We start from the raw sequence: 6,000 nt of genomic DNA on the forward strand, positions 1-6,000 counted from the left end.
AAGACTATGAAATCAAATCAGCAGTGCAATGGTGCATTGTTTGACACTGTGCTTCACCTTCTGGAAATCATTCATTCTATCCTCCTATTTGTTCCCTAAACAATAGCTAAGGGAGTACCCTGTTTTAGAAAAGCAGCAAGGCCTAGTGGATAGAGCACAGGCCTGGGAGTCAGAAGGACCTGGGTTCTAATCCTGGCTCCACCACTTGTCTGCTGTGTGACCCGGGGCAAGTCACTTAATTTATTGGTGCCTCAATTACCTCATCTATAAAACGGGAATTAAGAGTGTGAGCCTCATGTGTGCAGAGACTCTGTCCAGCCCGATTTGCTTGTATCTACCACAGCACTTAGAACAGTGCTTGGCACATAGAAAGTGTTTAACAAGTACCATAATTATTATCATTATTCACAATTATTATTATTATCCACTTTATGTCTTGCCCAGGAGAGCTGAGTTGCTATGACGATTGCCTCCCCTCTAGACTGTTAACTCCTTATGGATAGGGAACATGCCTACCAATTCTATTAAATTGTAGACTACCAAGTGCTTAATACAGTGCTCTCCACACAGGAAGTTCCCAATAAATGTGATTGATTAATTGACTGATGATGATGGTGGTATTTGTTAAGTGCTTACTATGTATGAAGCACTGTTCTAAGTGGAAACAAGATGATCAGGTTGTCCCACGTAGGGCTCACAGTCTTAATCCCCATTTTTACAGATGAGGGAACTGAGGCCCAGAAAAGTTAAGTGACTAGCCCAAAGTCACACAGCTGACAAGTGGCGGAGCCAGGATTAGAACCCACGACGTCTGACTCCCAAGCCTGGGGTCTTTCCACTGAGCCAGTTCCAAAACACTGTGGTAGGTAATTTACACCTGCCATTTGATGATTTGCAAGTGACTTTGGTGAAAGTGGGAACTGGATGTATTCTCTGAAGTACGTCCAGGTCTCACATATGTATAGAAAATGGGAAATTACAACAGCCTCATAAACCTTCAATTAGGTGTGGAGCTTGATGTCCCAATATCTCTCCATTTGGTTTTGTATTCTGCTGAAAAGGTGTTCTGCTCTTTTTGTCTATACCTTCTTCTTCCTTGTCTAATTGGGTGCCACTGCCAGTGATTGCATTAATTTTTGAGATGTCACTGAACATTTTTTTGTCTTGTGTAGGGTTTCATACCCCCTCAGGGCCACACCAGGAGAGTTTCCAGTACTCTACCAGTCTCAGCTACTGGAGGGAGAGTCAAGCAGAGGCATAGCCATTCCATTCCTAGCTTGGACAGTGGCTAGTGAGTGGAAGGCAGTCTGCTACAAGTAAAAACTCACCCATGCTGGGCAGCAGAAGCATGGGAGAGAGTCGAGAGAGGAGACTACTGCCTACTTGTACTTCCCAAGCGCTTAGTACAGTGCTTTGCACACAGTAAGCACTCAATAAATACGATTGAATGAATGAATGAATGAGACTCGAGTTTACTGCGTGGATGGCGGCAATGATAAACTGCTTCTGGATTTTTACCAAGAAAACTCCAAGGATCCACTACTAGAACGATTGCAGATGGAGAGAGGGGTGCGCTGGGAGAGATGTGTCCATGGTGTCGCTATGGGTTGGAAATGACCCAACGGCATAAGACAAAACAAATAGGGTTTCATACGTATAAGTGATAGGTGACTTCAGGATTCCTCAAACATATTGTCCTTGAATTGAGCACTGCTGAATCTGCAAAATGATTCCTGAACATTTTAATATCTTTTTGTGCTTGGGCTTCAGAGCAGTTATCCACTTATAGAAGTTTCTGAATGACTGCCTCAATGACTCATGCTAATGCTCAAAGCCTGTTGACTGGAAAGAGTCTCTCATTGGTTAGGATGTGTACTGGCAGCATAGAGTGAATCGAACAGAACAGAACCAGTCATATATCCCTGCTTCACTCCATTGGTGATGGGACAAGGCCTAGTGTAAAGAGCTCGGGTCTGGGAGTGAGAAGATGTGGGTTCTAATCCCAGCTCTGCCACTTGCCTGTTAGTTGAATTTGAACAAGTAATTTCAGTTCTCTGTGACTCAACTTCTTCACCTGTAAACTGGGATTTAATACTTGTTCTCCCTCCTACTTAGACTCTGAGACCCAAGTGGGGCAGGGACTGTGTCCTGTCTGATTATCTTGTGTCTACGCAGTGCTTAATACAGTGCTTGGCACACAGTAAACACCATAGTAAACAAGGTAAACACCATAATTATTATTAAATATTATTTACATAATAATATAATTAATATATTACCATATCATTATTAAATATTGACTAACTCCATAATATCATCATGGGATAGACTCAGAGTTTTGGTTAATTTCTCAGATGCCTGAATGTGTTTAGCAGTTTCTTGAATCTCGGTGTAGGAAGATCTGGCTACTAAGAGGCTATTTAGAAAATAACAACAGGTATTGCAAGTAAAAAATACCTCAGCAAAGCAAAAGATAATATTCACTGGACAGACACAGTATAGAATGGACTCTTGGAATTGGTCACTTCATTGAAAGGGACAGGCAGGGTTAGAATCTTATCATCAACAGAATCATCTACACAGCAATGGAAGATATATGGACCGTTCATCTGATCTAATATGGGCAATTTGCTCACAAATATATGTGTGTTGGCATCTGGATTTATGCTTCTGTGGATAAGTATCAGAGGAGGCTTTGGACCATAGAAGTAAGAAGAGTATTTCAGGACAGCTGTTTCATTATATAACTGGTCTACCACTTATTTGGTCTGCAGTGATACAAAGAAAACTAGAACAATAAGTATTTTTGGAGAGGATGCTGCTGCTGATGAAATTCATCTATGGATGTGTGAGTGATTGAAAAGATCAATGTAGGATCCACAGACAAAGTTGCATTGTTTACACAAAATGATTGTCTTTTATTGTGTTGTAACATTTGATGCTTGTAATGCCTGGTACTTTTTTTCACTTTTGCCTCTTAGAATTTCGATTTTTATGAAGCTGCTGCTCAAAAAGAGTCCTTTCTTGATTGCAGGATGCCATACTGGTCCCTCTGTGGCAATTGATTCCCAGTTTTCAAGTGTCATGTTGTATTGCCATAGAACAGAGCAAATAGTGAATAGAGCATGGGCCTGAGAGTCAGATGTCATGGGTTCTAATCCTAACTCTTCCACTTGTCTGCTGTGTTTCCTTGGGTGAATCACTTTACTTCTCTGGGCCTTATCTGCATAATGGTGATTGAGACTGAGCCCCATATGGGACAGGGACTGTGTCCAACCCAATTTACTTGAGTCCACACCAGCACATAGTACAATGCCTGGCACATAGTAAGAGCTTAACAAATTCCACAATTTATTAGTAGTATTATTATTATTCTCTGGGCCTCGGAAACCTCATCTGTAAAATGGGGACTGAGACCATGAACCCTATATGGGACAGGGACTGTGCCCAACTCAATTTGTTTGTATCCACCCCAGTGCTTAGTATAGTGCCTTGCACAAAGTAAGCACTTAACAAATACCATTATTATTGTTATTATTATTTTTATTATCATCATCTTTCAGATGGCCTTGAACAGGGCAAAGAGGAAAACTAAAATGCGAATGACCTCCTCCTACCAATTGAAAAGCAAACCTGTGGTACCACTCAGAGGACCTGTGATCCTAGAACTGGGTGAAGGGAGAAGCTTTCTCTCAGTCAAAGCAAATCAATCTTGGTTGCTTTCTTTAATGTTACCTTTCAGATTATGTGGTTCCAGGATAACAATTGCAAATCTAGAATTGTTTTCATGTTCATTTTTCAGTTTGAAGTATCGTAGCTAGATGTAATTTATCCCTTTAGATTAACTGCTAATTATTTCACAGACAAAATTCACACTGCTATTGTCTGTGGACATGCCATATAAATTAAATTACTCATTGCCTTTGAAAATCTAAGTTATTAATTTGTTCATCTTGGGGTCCTTGTTTATTGCCCTTCATTGTAAATGATTTATACAATTCATTAGATTCTGGTAATTATCATTTTAATCTCATAACACCCCTGTTTATGCAAGTGTTACTAATACTGATGAAGTGATTTGTGATTTGCAAGACAGGTTTGATGAGTTGTATGTATAAGTTGTATATATATAATAATGGGGCCAAGCAAATCACTGTTAAAGGAGGGAGAAGCAGAGCGTATTTTGTTTCTACAAATAATAGCATGGTGTGAAAAGCTTTATAAAACAGTTAATGTATAGTAAGTCTACAGAGAGGTCTTTTTAAGACAGAAAATTAAATTAAGAGAACCTAGGTCAATTTTTGTTGTCCTATTTCCAAACGCAATAGTTATCAAATCACAAAATAGATGTTTCTGTTAACTAGATATGATCATTTAATAATTAGTTAGTTTGATGAAAACACCGAGTTTTGCTCTGCATCTAGTAGAAACTCAACCACTCAGCCAATCCGACTCATGCAAAGGGGCAAGACAGGAAAAAAAAGGTGGCACAGGAGACTCAGAGCTAAAAGGATTTCAATCTTAGGACCTATCACAAGGATCATTATTGTCTGGGTGCCAACTTAATGTGTAGTTCCCTGACCTGGGTACCCTCAATGTATGGAGTGTTGTTAAAATGAAAGCTCCTAATGGGCAGGGAATGTGTCAATCAATCAAATCAATGGTATTTATTGAGAGCTTACTATGTGCAGGCACTGTACTAAGCCCTTGGGAGAGTACAATACAATAGAATTAGTGGACATGTTCCCTGCCTATAATGAGCTTACAGTCTAGAGACTATGTTTTGTACTTCCCCAGCATTTAGCACAGTGCAAGTCACCCAGCAGGCACTCAATAAATCTGCTACTACTACTCTTACTACTACTACTACTACTACTACTACTACTACTACTACTAGTCAGTCAGTCAATAGTATTTATTCAATGCTTACTGTGTGCAGAGCACTGTACTAAGTGCTTGGGAAAGTACAATACTACAGTAAAAAGACACATTCTCTGCCCACAGTGAGCTTACAGTCTAAAGGGCTACTACTACTATAACTACTGTAACCACAGCAGCTGAATGAAATGCATGTGATGTGTCTCTCAGCCCTCCCACAGCAGCTGAGAAACTCTCTGCCGGCCCCTGGGAATGCATAGTCAGGGGCATGATGCTCTCTGAACCAGAAAGAAGTGGCATATACTCTATTTATTTACTGTATTTATTTATTTATTTTACTTGTACATATCTATTCTATTCATTTTATTTTGTTAGTATGGTTTTGTTCTCTGTCTCCCCCTTTTAGACTGTGAGCCCACTGTTGGGTAGGGACTGTCTCTATATGTTGCCAACTTGTACTTCCCAAGTGCTTAGTACAGTGCTCTGCACACAGTAAGCGCTCAAAAAATACGATTGATTGATTGATACTGAGCAGAGAGGTGTCAAGAATATACTCCAACACAGCTACTGGGATGATATCCAAGAACACTTTTGAGGTTTCTTTCTTTTCTAGAAGCTTGACATTCAGTCTTCTTGATGATTTGGATGTTGCTTCTCAATTCAGTGGCTTTATCAGCACTTTGATCTTGGTGTGTAAGAGCTGATGGTAAGTGCAACCTAAGCTGTTCAAATGACTGCAATTTATCCCAGTGTCTTTCAAGTCCCTCTGATGCATGATGGTGTGTTATATAGGGTGCATTGTTTAGAACCACCCGGCCTCTTGTCTCTCCTCACTCCAATCCATACTTCACACTGCTGCAGGAATTATTTATCAATCAAAGCATTCAGTTCACGCCTCAGCACTTCTCAAGAACCTCCAGTGGCCACCCATCCACTTCTGCATCAAACGGAAACTCCTTACCTTTGGCTTCAAAACACTCAGTCAGCTCAATCCACCCTATCTCACCTCACTCATCACCTCACCAACTTACTCACTGTGCCTTGATCTCTCTGCCAACCCCTTTCCCAGGTCATCCCCCTGGACAGGAACTCCTTCCCCTCCCACCCTCTCTCCACTTTCAA

General features: G+C 40.6%; 1 non-coding gene across 1 annotated transcript; it reads left to right on the plus strand.

Moving 5' to 3' along the window:
* The first annotated feature begins 1,180 nt into the window (after window positions 1–1,180).
* LOC119929220 lies at window positions 1,181–1,318 on the plus strand. The gene has a single exon (XR_005451355.1). It is a non-coding gene; the product is annotated as a small nucleolar RNA SNORA7 (small nucleolar RNA).
* Window positions 1,319–6,000: the final 4,682 nt, after the last annotated feature.

This window comes from Tachyglossus aculeatus, chromosome 5, assembly GCF_015852505.1.
Source record: "Tachyglossus aculeatus isolate mTacAcu1 chromosome 5, mTacAcu1.pri, whole genome shotgun sequence".
NCBI lineage: Eukaryota > Metazoa > Chordata > Mammalia > Monotremata > Tachyglossidae > Tachyglossus > Tachyglossus aculeatus.